The sequence below is a fragment of the Trachemys scripta genome, chromosome 5 (genome assembly GCF_013100865.1).
Source record: "Trachemys scripta elegans isolate TJP31775 chromosome 5, CAS_Tse_1.0, whole genome shotgun sequence".
In the NCBI taxonomy this organism is placed as follows: Eukaryota; Metazoa; Chordata; order Testudines; family Emydidae; genus Trachemys; species Trachemys scripta.
In genome coordinates, this window is record NC_048302.1 from 121421118 (window position 1) to 121436928 (window position 15811).

A 15811-nucleotide genomic window follows, 5' to 3' on the forward strand; every position below is an offset into this window, starting at 1 on the left:
CTGCGGCCCATCTTGGACTTGCGCGGACTCAACAAATTCGTAGTAAAGTTGAAGTTCCGCATGGTCTCTTTGGGGGCCATTATCCCTTCCCTCGATCCTGGAGACTGGTTCGCCGCCCTCGACATGAAAGACGCTTACTTTCATATCGCAATTTACCCGCCTCACAGACGCTTCCTGCGATTCGTGGTAAGCAGAGTGCACTATCAATTTGCAGTCCTTCCCTTCGGCCTATCCTCGGCCCCAAGAGTGTTCACGAAATGTATGGCTGTCGTGGCAGCGTACCTTCGTCGGCAAGGGATACAGGTGTTCCCGTACCTAGACGACTGGCTGGTACGCGGTCGCACCAAAGAGCAAGTTCGAGCTCACGTCCACATAATAGTGCACACATTCAATGAGTTGGGCATCCTTCTCAACAAGGACAAATCCACTCTAGAACCTACCCAGAGAATAGAATTCATCGGCGCAGTCCTAGACTCCAGACGTGCACAAGCCATCCTGCCAGACAACCGCTTTTGTACCATCACGAGCCTCATTCAAGGGCTCAGGGCCTTCCCAACTACCACGGTGAGGTCGTGCCTCACCCTACTGGGTCACATGGCTTCCTGCACGTACGTAACCAGGCATGCCAGACTTCAGCTTCGCCCACTCCAGACCTGGGTGTCATCGATATACCGCCCACATCGGGACAGCCTGAACATGGTGGTCACGATCCCGAACTCGGTCCTGACCTCCCTCACCTGGTGGCTAGATCACAATGTGGTTTGCGAGGGGATGCCATTTCACGCACCACAACCCTCTCTGCACCTGGTTACAGACGCTTCATCTCTGGGTTGGGGCGCCCACCTCAGCGAACACCATACTCAGGGCCTGTGGACTGCATCCCAGTTAGCCCTGCACATCAATGTTCGGGAACTGATGGCGGTGCGCCTGGCGTGCCAGGCATTTCTCAATCTCCTACGTGGCCGCTGTGTGTTAGTTCTCATCGACAACACCACGGCCATGTTTTACATCAACAAGCAAGGAGGAGCACGTTCGTCAATTCTATGCCAAGAGGCCATTTGCCTGTGGGACTTCTGCATCGCCCACTCAATCCATCTCACGGCATCGTTCCTCCCTGGAGTCCAGAACACTTTAGCGGACCGACTCAGCAGGTCTTTTCAGACGCACGAGTGGTCCATCTGTCCGGACATCATACATTCCATCTTCCAGAAGTGGGGGTTTCCCCAGATAGACCTGTTTGCATCTCGAGACAACAGGAAGTACCACGTGTTCTGCTCCCTACAAGGTCGAGCTCCGGGATCCCTCTCGGATGCGTTTCTCCTTCCCTGGAAAGACCACCTGTTTTATGCCTTCCCTCCGTTTCCTCTGGTCCACAAGGTACTGCTCAAATTGCGCAGAGACCAGGCACAGGTAATTCTGATCGCTCCAGCGTGGCCGAGACAACATTGGTACACCACACTGTTGGAGCTCTCGATTCAGACACCGATCCCGCTTCCATTATGTCCGGATCTCATCTCTCAGGACCACGGCCGACTGCGTCACCCCGACCTGCAATCTCTTCACCTCACGGCGTGGCTGCTCCATGGTTCTCCCAGGCAGAGCAACAATGCTCACTATCGGTCCAACAGATTCTGTTGAGCAGTAGGAAGCCCTCAACACGAGCCATGTACTTGGCCAAGTGGAAGCGGTTTTCCTGTTGGTGCGAACAATGAGCCACGTCCCCGTTACAGGCACCTATTCCTCTCATATTGGAATATCTCCTCTCCCTAAAACAGCAAGAGTTGGCGATATCTTCAATTAGAGTTCACCTGGCCGCTATATCAGCCTTTCACCCAGGGGAACTCACGTCCTCGGTATTCTCTAACCCGATGGTCGTTAGATTCCTCAAGGGCTTAGACCGGATGTACCCACAACAACGTCAGCCCGTCCCGACGTGGGACCTCAACCTGGTTCTCTCCAAGCTCACAGGTCCTCCATTCGAGCCACTGGCCACCTGTTCACTTTTGTACCTATCCTGGAAGACAGCCTTCCTCGTAGCCATCACCTCAGCAAGGCGCGTTTCTGAACTCAGGGCGCTTACATCCGAGCCCCCTTACACAGTTTTCCATAAGGATAAAGTGCAGCTTCGTCCACATCCTGCCTTTCTCCCTAAGGTGGTTTCTCCATTTCATATCAACCAGGATATATTTCTCCCAGTCTTTCATCCTAAACCACATGCTACTCGCCAGGATCAACGTTTGCATTCTCTGGACGTACGCAGGGCCCTGGCTTTCTATATTGACCGCACAAGGCACTTTAGAAAGACGACGCAACTCTTCGTTGCAGTGGCCGACCGAATGAAAGGCTCACCGGTCTCCTCGCAACGCCTATCCTCCTGGATTACGTCTTGCATCCGGACTTGCTATGACCTGGCAGGTGTCTCAGCACCGCACCTCACCGCTCACTCCACGAGGGCCCAAGCTTCCTCGACGGCTTTCCTGGCGCAAGTTCCGATCCAGGACATTTGTAGAGCTGCGGTTTGGTCATCAGTCCACACGTTTACAGCTCACTATGCACTAGTGTAGCAGTCCAGGGACGATGCTGCATTCGGATCAGCGGTTTTGCACACAGCAATGTCTCACTCCGACCCCACCACCTAAGTTGGGCTTGGGAGTCACCTAATGGAATGGATATGAGCAAGCACTCGAAGAAGAAAAGACGGTTACTCACCGTTGTAACTGTTGTTCTTCGAGATGTGTTGCTCATATCCATTCCAAACCCGCCCCCCTTCCCCACTGTCGGAGTAGCCGGCAAGAAGGAACTGAGGGGGCGCCGGGTCGGCTGGGGTATATATTCAGCGCCATGAAGGCGCCACTCTAGGGGGCTCCACAGCCGACCCGCCAGTGTTGCTAGGGTAGAAAATTCTCCGACGATCGTGCACGCGGCGCGCGCACACCTAATGGAATGGATATGAGCAACACATCTCGAAGAACAACAGTTACAACGGTGAGTAACCGTCTTTTACAACATCCACACATGAACAAATGAAAAAAATATTTCCATCGATAATAGAAATTTACATATAGGCAAAGTAAGAAAAATGCTGCTTGGAAACTTAGTTTGATTTAAGGATTTACTTTGTATATTTTGACATGTGATGTTAACTATTTGTGTTATAATAGTTATGAAGCTTTAACTTTTTGAATCGCAACGTCTATTGTTATTAAACAATCCTGATCTCCCCTTTTTTTATACCTCCTTAATTTCCTGCAACTGTGAAAATTTAAATGGATAAAACAGAAAAAATACTTAAAAATAAACATAGATATTATCCGTTGAAACTATAAAAAAAAATCAAATGATGGAGGCTCAGGTAGAGCACACAGTGCAGTGCAAGAAAGAGAAAAGACTAACTGGATAGAAAGAGATGGTAATGAAAAATTACATCAAAATCTATTGTAGGAAGGATAAGAAAAAGTGAACTCAGGAACAGAAAAAAGTTGTAGCAAAAATGAGAAACACGGTAAATTACATTTAAAAAAATATTAAGTGGAAAGTTTATTACAAATAAATATTGTACATAAGAAACCATGCACAACTGTTTAATGCTCTCACTTTACAGGTGTGTAACCTTGGGGGCCTGTTATTACATTGATGGTTTTTATCCTTGTTATTTTCAGTAATGATAGTGAGAGTTTATAGGGATACAGTTTATTGATTGTTGTATCAGTAGACTTGTCATCTGCTTAAACATTTTTCTTCACTTTCTGAATCGTCATGATCTCATTTTAGTTTTCTTGTGCCAGAAATTAAAGAGAATTTTTGTCCAATGTAGATACTGTTTATCAAAAATAAAAAGGCTAGTGAAGAACTCAGTTGCTCCTGGTATTTGCAGGCTTAATATAGAAAAGATTCTGATTATAATTCTATTTAGCTGCTACAAAGTTTTTCAGGGATAATGGAGTATTCTCTAGTTTTTTGGCTATGAAGTTATTAGAATTCCCCAGAACCTTACCTTGGTATTGTCAGGAAGATAGACCTAATGGCAGGTGTTTTCTCGCCTGTAGAAGGGACTCTCTTGAAGTTGGCCGTGGGCTGCTTAGGTATATTTTAACTTTCAGGATTCCTTCCTTGCTTTTTAAAAATATTTATTCCCAGGGACAGGCATTGGAACAGACTACTAGGTAACAATGCTCACAGGCACTCATGGAGGCAGTTCACTGGAGAGATTTTGGCACCAAAGTGCTCCGTATAGATAGATGTAGAGGTAATGTAGATAGAAGGCTTGGAACTCTGCCAAAAGTCCAATGTTTTGCCTCCATTTGGTAGAAGCACCTCACTCTACTGTCTCTGCCTGGTTTGATGAGAGAACCGTCAGACTCAGATCTTGGAGACAGTCCATTTCCTGCTTTTTCTGTCATCTCTCTTCATCCTTCCACCTCGGAACACACAGATTAATCAACCTCAATGGTGGACCATTTAGGAGTAGGCAAGTGCAACTTGTTCATCACCTGTCTGCCAGTGTCTTCCTCTAGCTGCAGGCTGAACTATTAGCAGCGGCTGTCTCATTAGTAGGGCAGCAGTTTTTGTTGGTCCCCCTCTGAAGATGGCACAAACATTCAGCCCTGCTAAGTGAACAGCTCAGTGGGATGACATTTGATGCCTGTGGCTGGAATAGGAATAGGAATCACCTTTTTTTTTTTATGTACAGCCCTCTTTACATGAGGCCTTTTCACTAGGGCTGTCAATTAATTGCAGTTAACTCACACGATTAACTCAAAAAAATTAATTGCGATTAAAACTGAGTAATTGTGATTAATTTTTTTAATCGCACTCTTAAACAATAGAAATTTAATAAATATTTTTGATATTTTTCTACATTTTCAAATATATTTATTTCAATTACAACACAGAATACAAAGAATACAGTACTCACCTTGTATTATTTTTATTACAAATATTTGCACTGTAAAAATGAACTGAAAAATACAATTTCTTGTTTATGTCATACAAGTACTGTACTGCAATCTTTTTATTATGGAAGTGTAACTTACAAATGTAGATTTTTTGTTTGTTACATAACTGCACTCAAAAACAAAACAATGTAAAACTTGAGCCCACAGGTTCACTCAGTCCTACTTCTTGTTCAGCCAATTGCTAAGACAAACAAGTTTGTTTACATTTACGGAAGATAATGTTGCCCTGCTTCTTATTTACAATGTCAACTGAAAGTGAGAACAGGCATTCACATGGCACTATATCCTATTCTATATCCTAGACCGGGGTAAGCAACCTATGGCACGCGTGCCGAAGGCGGCACGTGAGCTGATTTTCAGTGGCACTCACACTGCCTGGGTCCGGGGGGCTCTGCATTTTAATTTAATTTTAAATGAAGCTTCTTAAACATTTTTAAAATCTTATTTATTTTACATACAACAATAGTTTAGTTATATATTATAGACTTATAGAAAGAGACCTTCTAAAAACGTTAAAATGTATTACTGGCATGAGAAACCTTAAATTAGAGTGAATAAATGAAGACTTGGCACACCACTTCTGAAAGGTTGCGAACCCCTATCCTAGACTTTGGCTGACATGCTTCCCCTCTGCTCTGTCTCAGGATCCTTTTCTGCTCTGTCCCAGTAGCCTGCTGCTGTCACCCTGCAGTAGCTTCTTCCTTCAGGTCTTCTTCCTTGCTGTTCTTTGCTCTTTTAGGTTTCTTCTTTTTCTTTTCTCTTTAATCTTCATAATAGAATCAAGGTCCCATCCAGTTCTATGATTCTCCTGCTCTTAACCTGACTGACTTTTGCCTGCCTGCTCTCTTCCTTATATACAGTTTTTGGCCTGTACTGATTGGCTTATTTTTCAATCCTATGATTAGCATACCTATCCTCCAATCACCTTCAAACCCTCTCTGATTGGTCCATATTTATAGACCAATCATAACTGCTAAATCTGGCTGTCAATCAAAGCTATTGCACAACAAGTTTACTGAGCACCCCTCCCTGCTATTTTGGAGTGATGTTTACCTGACCTCAGTCCACATCTTCCCAGCAACACATTAGCCATAGGTTAAACTGCTTAAAACTGCCATCTCACTATCCTTATCTGTGTGCCAACATTGTATGCAAACTTAAATTACCACATTTTAAAACTGTAAACCATCACCTCATTTCTTTAATATATATTTATTTGTTAAGTTATGCATCTTAACGTTATGGTTTACTGTTGCCAGCCCATTTCTTACCAATGTAGTTAATTTTATTTCAGTTCTTCCCCTATTTTCAGTTAATGGTGGCAAAGCAGTGTGTCTGAGTGCTGTGCTTGGAAATAAAATAGAGCAGCTCAAAATCCTTTCATGTCAACACCTGCCACAGTCAGGAAAGAAAAGCCGTTTAGTTCTCAAAGACAACACAGCGGCAATGTTCTACTTCAACAAACAAGGAGGAGACTGCTCTTCTCCACTCTGTCAAGAGGCAACTCTGCTTTGGGAGTTCTACATTGCTAACTTGATAGATCTAGAAGCTTCTTACCTACGAGGATCCAAAACTATCTTGCAGATCACTTGAGCAGATAGTTTGAGTCACCACCTGTGGTCTCTTTGCCCAGATATGGCCAGATACATCTTCCATGGTAGGGGTCTCCACAAGTAGACCTATTTGTGATGAAGATCAACAGGAAGTGTCAGCAATTTTGTTCCCTGCAAGGTCACAGCTGAGCCTCCCTCACATATATTTTCTTACTACCAGGGTCAAGCAGGCTCCTCTGCACTTTTCTCCCAATTCCGTTCATTCACAGGGTATTTCTGAAGATCAGACAAGACCAGACCAGTCATACTCATAGGTCCAGCGTGTGCCTGTCAACACTAGTTCCCCACTCTCTTGGAGCTGTCCATGCAACTTCTAGTTTCATTTCCATTGGACTTGGACCTAATCTCCCAAGATCATGTTCTTCTACTCCAGTGTTTCTCAATAACCGGTTTGTAGACTGGCGCCGGTTCCTGAGATCTCCCTGACACAGTTTAGAAAAGCAGAAAGCCAGTCCTTGGTATCAAAAACGTTGAGAAACACTGTTCTACTCCATCTGAGCCTGCAAACTCTTCATTTATTTGCATGAATGTTCTATGGCTAGACATTAAGGAGCTTAAGAGGTTCAAGATGTCCTGATGAATAGTAAAAGCCATCTACTAGGACTATTTACCAAGACATTTTTCCATCTAGTCGTGCCATTCTGGAGTCTTGCCGTCCCATTCTTTTATTCGACACGTACTAAAATACTTATTGTACCTGAAACATCAATGATTGGCTGTTAGTTCTATCAAGGTACATCTAACAACTATTTCAGATTTCCACCCTCAGGTAGGTTATCAGTCTATTTTTTCTAATGACATGTCAATAAAGTTTTTGAAAGGCCCACTCAAATTGTGTCCTCAGGTACATGATTCTGTTCCTTCTAAACTTAGTATTGTCAAATCAGTCCCCTGTTTGAGCCTTTGGCTGCTTTTTCTATATCATTCATTTTATATTCTTTTATCGTGTTTCCTCTTATTCATATTCTTTCTAAGGTTAACAATCCCAGTCTTCCAATCTTTCTTTGCAAAAGAGTTATCCATGCTCTTAATCTTTTCTGCCCTTAATCCTTTTTCAGATGGGGTGACCAGTAGGGAACACAGTATTTCTTATGAGAGCGTACCATTGTTTTATATACTGGCATTACAATTATTTCTATATTATTCTCCATCCTGTGCCTTATGTATCCTAACATCTTGTAAGCTTTTTTGCCCTCAGCTTCACTTTGAGCAGTGGTCATCATTGATCTAGCCACAATAATGCTTTGGACCTTTCTTGAGTTTATACAATTAATTTAGAACTCTGTAAAGTATATGAGTAATATAAAATTTTCACTCAAGTGTGCATTTTTGTATTTATTAACATTGGACTTCATCTGCTGTTGTGTTGCCTATTCGTGCAGCTTGGTTAAGTCCATCTGAAGCCCTTCAGTCTTTTTGAGATTTGACAACTTAAATAACTGTGTCATCTGCTGGCTAACTCATGCTCACTCCCCTTTCCAACTTATTAGTAAATATATTAAGGGAACCTTGAAGCATCCCACTGTTAACCTTTTGACAAGCTGGGAACTGACCATTTATTCCTACTATTTGTTTTCTGTCTCTTAGCCAGTTTTTGATCCATGCCAATATTTGGCCTCTCATTCCATGCCTTCTTAATTCTTTAGTTCCTCATGTGAGTGGCCTTTTGAAAGTCAGAATAAATTATGTCAATTAATTTTTCTTTATATTTTACTTTTTGACACATTCAGAGGATTCTAACAGATTAATGAGACATAATTTTCCTTTGATGAGAGTTTACCAGATACAAATGGAAAGCTGAGAGACAAGGTGGATGAGGTAATATCTTTTATTGGACCAACTTCTGTGGGTGAAAGAGACAAGATTTCAAGCTACACAGAGCTCTTCTTTAACTTATGGTCTGTAATTGCCCAGTTCACTACTAGAATCTTCTATACATTTAGGTATGTCATTTGCTGTCCTCCAATCCTCCTATGCAATAGCAATTTTTAATGATAATTAATGAATAAGCTAATCAGATGTACCATTTTCCTCCTTTCCCCATTCTTTCTTTGGGTTGCCAGGAAAATCAGGGAGGGTGAGGCCTGTGTCCTCTTGAGTGGCAGTTTTAATGGAAATGTCCATTTGCCTTCCTTGGAGGTTGTTACTTATCAGACAGCTTCTGATACAATGGCCAGGCTGTTTATCAAAAGGAGGACAAGTTGAAGTTTGGAACCGAGAAGATGAATCTGCAGGACTTTGGGAACTCTGAATAACTAGTGCAGGTCTATTTCCAGTCAAAGACTTTACATCTAAAGCCTCTACCATATCTGGTGTGCTGAATATGGCCTCAATTTGAAATCTGTATTTATCAGGTACCACAGGTCTCAAAACCAGGCCCATCAGGCTGCTCAGCAGAAACCTTATCTGCTGAGCCACTGAGTTGCAAGGAGTGAAGTGGGAACTGCCGCTAAAAGCTCAACACCAGAAGCTACACCCACTGACAGAGCAGGGTTAGATGACTAAGAGCAGACTGCTGATTGGACACCACCAGCGATAAAGCTTCCTTTTTCTATCCCATCCCTTGTCTACATAGATGATTCATGCCTCCTGAAACTGGGGGCCACAATGTAAAGGGGAGGACATGTGACTGCCCCATGTGTCTCTTCTGGGAGGAACTTCCAGACCCCACCTCCCTGGGCCAGGGCAGCCAATCCCACCGACTCCTGGGAGGCACTGGGGCCACATGAGTGGGGAGCACATACATCTGGGCCTGGTGGGGCCAGCTCTGGCCCTGGATGAGCCAAGGCCAGGGAACCTGCTCCCGATGTCTTCCCCAGAGATCCCCCACCCTGTGCCCAACCTGGGGACTGCCGTGCTCTACCCTCCCTTAAAGAGTTACTTGTGTGGGAGGGTGGGCTCTGTCCTCCTCCCACTGCTCCTGCCCTCTGGCACATTTGGCCCAGACAGGGAGTGAGACAGAGGCGCTTCTCTTGAGGCTGAAGGTGGCTGCTCAGGGTTGCTGCTCTGTTAAGTATGGTGGCTGCCTGAGAGAGCCCAGATTGTGAGGAGGTGGCTAGCTACCGAACCTTGTCCCTGCTCCTGTTACCACACCCTGTTCCTGCCCCAAGTTGCTAATTCCAGCTTTGATCCTTGGTGTGATTTCTAACTCTGACTCAGGCTTCACACTTGGCATGACCACAACCCTGACCCCAGTTTTGATCCTTGAGTGACCTCAACTGTACTCCTGGCTCCAGACAGTCCATGTTACAGGCCCTGACAGCCTGCTCAAACCAACCTCAGTTTCCTCCAGGACTCATTGTTGAACCCCTGGACTGACTATGGACACTGCCGGGATTCTTGCCCTGCTATTGGACCAGTACCTGCAAGTCCTCAGGAGCAGATCACTCCCCTCCAGGCAGAAAGCTAGAAACTGAGGGACCAAGTTTAACAGCTGCAGACAGGAAATCATTCCTTGCAGGAGCAAGGTACAGTACTCAGCGTGTCTGTGTGTAACCACTATACATCTCTTACGACACTGGCTCGAGTGATTGGCCCGAGTTTCCTTTCCAGAGAGACATGATGATACCCACAATAAGTTTTGCAGGTTCATTACCCAATGCAGACTCCTGTTTATGCTCCAGCCCCAGGAGTATGTCAAAGATCAAGTTAAGTTGAGGCTAGTATTGAACCTGCTTACTGGGGAGGCCTTGGCATGGGCCTCCCCCTTTTTAGAACTGAATCACTCACTACTGACCAACTGGGAACTGTTTTTACAAGCGTTTGCCAGTATTTTCGATGACCCTCACAAAGCCTGCACAGCAGAGACTGTCTTACAAAAGCTCCAGCAAATCCTGGGATCAGCCCTTTCCTATGTCACCTAGTTCAGACATTTGGCCATAGATGATGCCTGGAATGATGCCTAACTCCTCCATCCATTTCAGCTTGCCCTTTGCAAAGAACTAAAAAACAAGCTGGCATGGGTGGATCCTTCCCTTCCCCCATTTTAGAGGCCTTGCTGGGCTGATGTAGCCAGATAGACACCAGGCTGCATGAACGGCAACTAGAACATAGGTTGATGAGCCTACCTACCTCCTTCACTCACCTAAGAGTCAGTCCTCAGGCCCAAGTGAGCTTTGCCTCAATCAAGTCCATACCAACTGACATTGGATGACCCCGCCTATCCCCACGTGAATGAGAGAAGACAGGAGAACCTCTCCTTCTATTATAGAGGCCAGGGCATGTAGTATCCAAGTGTCCTGTCAAAACCCCTGCTAAGCTGATGATAGGGAAGAAACTAACTCCACACCCAGTCAGGGACCCGAAGCTGGAAGACACCCCAAAATTATGCTAACCTAGAAGTTCCTCATCCACCTCCACTTCTACAGATTCCCCTGCAATTGCAGATCCTGCAGGCCAAGTAGGCCTTTCCTATAAAATAGGCATTGATTGATTCGGGAGTGGGAGACAATTTCATGTATTTTTTTTTGTGACCCAGGTCCTCAGTCTCCCACTACAATCCAGCATTACCTTAGACCTGGTAGAAACAGTAGATGGGTCTCCACTGGCATCAGGCGTAGTTACACAGGAGACTGCACTGCTGGAAATGGTGATTGTGGAGCACCGGGGAGCCCTATGATCTAACCTTATTTCCTCCCCACATTTCTTCCTGACTTTAGGGGCACCCTGGCTCATTCATCACAATCACCATATTCTATGGTCCAATACATCACTGCCTTCCCATTGAGTGTCTGTAGGGAGAACTGCCTTCTCATTCAAGAACTGAAAACCCGATAAACCAAGCCAGAGGATTCTAGTCTGGTAAACCAGACATTCCCCCATGTGGTGGCAACCGTGTTGGACCTAAAAACTCCATCCCCGCATGACAGACCACATCTTCCTATGAAATACCGGCACTACCATAATGTCTTTGAAAAACAGAATGCAGACTCACTACCCGAGCATCATGTTTATAATTGTCCTGTCGACTTTCATCTCGGAGCCAACATTCAGTTTGGGTGTATATATTCTATGTCTGAATCAGAGCTAGCAATATTAAGGGATCAGCTCCAGGAAAGGCTTTATCCACTGCTCTACCTCCCCCGCAGGCACCCCATAACTTTTTGTAAAGAAGAAAGACAGCTCTCTGAGACTCTGTGTAGTATACAGGGCACTGAACCAAATAACTATATGAAATCGGTACCCCTTACTGTTAATCCCAGGGCTCCTGGACTGAGTACAGGTGTTTGCTAAACTGTACATTAGTGGAGCATATAATCTAGTTCAAATCAGGGCGGGGGACAAGTGGAAGATAGCCTTTAGAACAAGTTACAGACACTTTGAGTATTTGGTAATGCCCTTTGGACTTACCAGTTCTCCTGCCACTTTCCAGCATCTGATCAATGACATATTTCAAGATATCCTAGACCAGTTTGTGGCGGCATAGTTAATGATAGTCTAATCTATTCCAGTAGTCAAGCAAGCCATGACCACCATGTCCATGAAGTGTGAATACGATTGTGTCAGCACGGGTTATATAGAAAAGTCTGTATTTGACCAATCATCTGTCGAATTTTTGGGGTTCGTACTGTCAGAAGGCGGACTACGGATGGACCCTCAGAAGGTATCTGCATTTCAGGATTGGGCTGAACCTTGGAGCATCGAAGACCTCCAGAGGTTCATGGGGTTTGCCAGCTTTTACAGTTTATTCCAAACTTTCAAAGGTCACAGCCTCTATAACTGTCATCCTCCACAAATGTGCAAGGTTTCATTGGCCACTAGAGACCCACCAGGCCTTTGAACACAAGAACATAGCATTCACATGTGCCCCAGTGTTGGTCTCCCCTGATCTTAACCAACTCTTTGTCCTTGAGGCTGACACCTCTGATGTAGCCATTGGAGTGATACTGTCCAAAGAAACAGGGCCCCAGCATGAAATGCATCCATGTGCATGTTTTTCATGAAAACTCATCCCTGTTGAATGCTCCTTGTTCCTGATAACTACCATGCCTCATCCCTGTTCCTATTTCCTCACCTTGACCCCCATTGCTGACTCTGACACCAACTTGACCGTTGATGGGACTTCTGGCTTTGACCCTTGGCTTTTCCACAACTCTGATGCTACTCCTGGCTCCAATCACTAGGTCAGACAGCCTATGTTACAGGCCCTTATGGTGTCAGTCAAAACCTGTTTTTTTCTTCTTATTTGGCACATTCATTAAAGTTCTTAATTTAAGCACTTTCATGTCCATGTAGCTGTGTTAGGTTCCCTCTATTTTCTGGTAAAGGAAGTTTGGTTTCACACCTTCATATTTTTAGGTTCACAAGTGGGATCTTAAAGCTTCATTTATCAATCAAAATCCATGTGGCCAATTGGAAACGGAAGTAAATTTTGGGTCAACTAATGGAACTGCCCTTTGAACCAATGACTACTACCTTATTGATTTTCTTGTTAGTTTGTCAAGTCATTAAATTATTTTTGGACACAAGGAAGTCTTGCAGAAAAACAGATACTTTGTTAAGTTGAAAACACTGGCAAGAGCAAAAGTCTCAACATTTCAAAAGCGATAATCATCGTATGTGTCTTGGCAGCACTTGTGGAGTCTTATAAGAAAGGTATAAAAACTGCTCCCTCATATTTGAGCACATTCTACCAGATCTGTTTCCACTTCATGAGCTGCATATGAAGAGATCTGCATTGCAGTTAGTGTTTCTCTCCATACTTTCAAAAGAAAAATGCAGGTTGGACTTCTAATTTTTCTCTGAGGTAACCTTTGGTTGGTGGGTTTTATAGACTGCTGACCTTCTTTGATTCATATGTTTCTAATTATTCTCTCTTTTGGGACTTGGACTGCTTGTGAATTTCTAACAGTTAGAGCCCTGTGAAATTGGGTTATTTATTTTTTATATATTTTTTTGTTTTTATTTTTGACAATGTTGTGTTATCTTGTTTTATCCACCCTGCCCCATCACCCATACTTCCACACCCCATCTCCCCCCTCCTAACTCCCCACAACTTCTGCCTGAGCCCCAGGCACCCCAACTTCAATATCAACAGCCACTCCTCTCCCAGGGGGCCCAGTGCCCAGCCTGGGCTGCCTCCCTCCACTCCATTCCATGGCACCGTGGGGAGAGCCACACACCGCAATCCCCTTGCCAGGCAGGCTCAAAGGAGGCTGAGTGCCTGCTGACACCACCTCCTCACTGCAATGACCCCCTTGCTTCTGTAAGTCATGGTGAATGTGGCTCTCTGTCTCATGCTCTTTGTGTTACTTCCAGCTCCTCCTGTCGACCTCTACCAGGCCCACACCCTCAGCACTCATTTCACATGTATGTAGGGTGACCAGACAGCAAATGTGAAAAATCGGAACAGGAGGCGGTGGGTAATAGGAGCCTATATAAGAAAAAGACCCCAAAACCGGGACTGTCCCTATAAAATCGGGACATCTGGTCACCCTACCTGTATGCAATGCATGCACATGACTCACGTGGGAGCAACCATTGGCTGGTGTGCTCCACTTGGCGAAAGTGATCCCATTAGCTCATTCGTTGCACCTCTTGGTCCTGCCATTGGCTACTGAATCTTCTGAGGGTGATGAGAAGCTTTGTTTTATAATGATTTATTTATTTTATTTCATTTTTTGTGTAACTTTTTGCCTTATTTCATGTTATTTCAAAACACTGGGCTCTACCAGCAGTCTGTTCCAGTTGGATGCACAGGCGCCGACTCCATGGATGCTCTGGGGCTGGAGCACCCACGGAAAAAAATTGGTGGGTGCTCAGCACCCACCGGCAGCTCCCCTCCCTCCCTCCCCCCCGCTCCAGCTTACCTCCGCCTCTACCTCCTCCGCGAGCGCGCCGCCACGTCCTGCTTCTCCCCCTCCCTCCCAGCGCTTGCACCACGAATCAGCTGATTCGCAGGGCGGGGAGGGAGCGGGGAGTAGGAGGAATGCAGCATGCTGGGGGAGGAGGTGGGGCCAGGGTGGGAATTTGGGGAAGGGATCCAATAGGGGCAGGGAGGGGGCGGAGTTAGGGCAGAGACTTTGGGGATGGGGTTGGAATGTGGGGGCAGGGGCAGGGGCAGGGAAAGGGTGGAGTCGGGGTGGGGGGCATGTGCACCCACCGGTGCTGGAGAAAGTTGGCACCCATGGTTGGATGGACTACCTATGTATAAGGTTTTTTTTCCTTATCTGTAAATTTGGATTTTTCCTTTCCTTTGTTAATATGCTTGCAGTATATTATAGGCTTTAAGGCAGAGATTCTCAAACTGGGGGTCGGAACTTCTCAGTGGGTTGTGAGGTTATTACATGGGCGGTCATGAGCTCTCAACCTCCACCCCAAACCCTGCTTGCCTCCAGCATTTATAATGGTGTTAAATATATTTAAAAGTGTTTTTAATTTATAAGGGGGGCCGCACTCAGAGGCTTGCTATGTGAAAGGGGTCACCAGTAAAAAAAAGTTTGAGAGCCACTGCTTTAAGGGTTAGAATTCTACTGATCTTGCAGTAGAGTTCTCTAGGGTGACCATATGTCCCATTTTGGCTGGGGCAGTCCCTTTTTTAAGCCTTGTCCTGGGTGTCCCAACTTTTTTTTTTTCCAAAAGAGGCATTTGTCCCGTTTGCTCTTGCTGACTTGAACAGTTGGCAAGAGCAAACAGGAGAAATGCCCACTTTTGGCAAAAAAGTGGGGTGTGGTGTGGAGGGAACAAACAGAGATGCCAGCCCCCCCACAGGGGGAAGGTAATGCTGGAGGGTGGATAGCTGGAGGGGGTTCCAGCATGCAGGGCCCATGCGGGGTTCTAGCCACCGGGGCAACAGCCTTGTGTGGGGGCATGGGAGCCCACAGGGTTCCAGCAACTGGGCAACAGCATGGGGGGGCCCTTTGGGTGAGTGGCTGGGGGGAGGGTCCCATTTTCTCTTGGGGTAATATGGTCACCCTAAGTTCTAGACATTGCCTTTGCTGTTATCTGTGAGCATGGCTACCCAAAAGGCAGTTCCAGAACGGTATTTTTTCTGTTATGAAAAGGCAAATGTACAGGTAAAGATAAATTAACTTAACTAAAATTAACTTAAAATTAATTTTAACAAATTGCCTTTTGACTCCTTGTTACAGAGCCTAGAAAAGCAGCCCTCTAGACTAGGTTCTGTACTTCCTTCAACCATGGTGGAAAAGCAAAGTTTTCATGTATACTGACTCCCTTCCTACACTGAGATAGAAATCTAGTACAGACACTGGCTGGTTGCCTCTCTCTCCCCCCTTTTTGACT

At 45.3% G+C, this 15811-nt stretch overlaps 1 protein-coding gene across 1 annotated transcript in view; it reads left to right on the forward strand.

Moving 5' to 3' along the window:
• POLN (DNA polymerase nu) overlaps window positions 1-15811 on the forward strand; it is a 201008-nt gene that overhangs the window by 45117 nt on the left and 140080 nt on the right. The gene's annotated exons all lie outside the window — the stretch shown is intronic.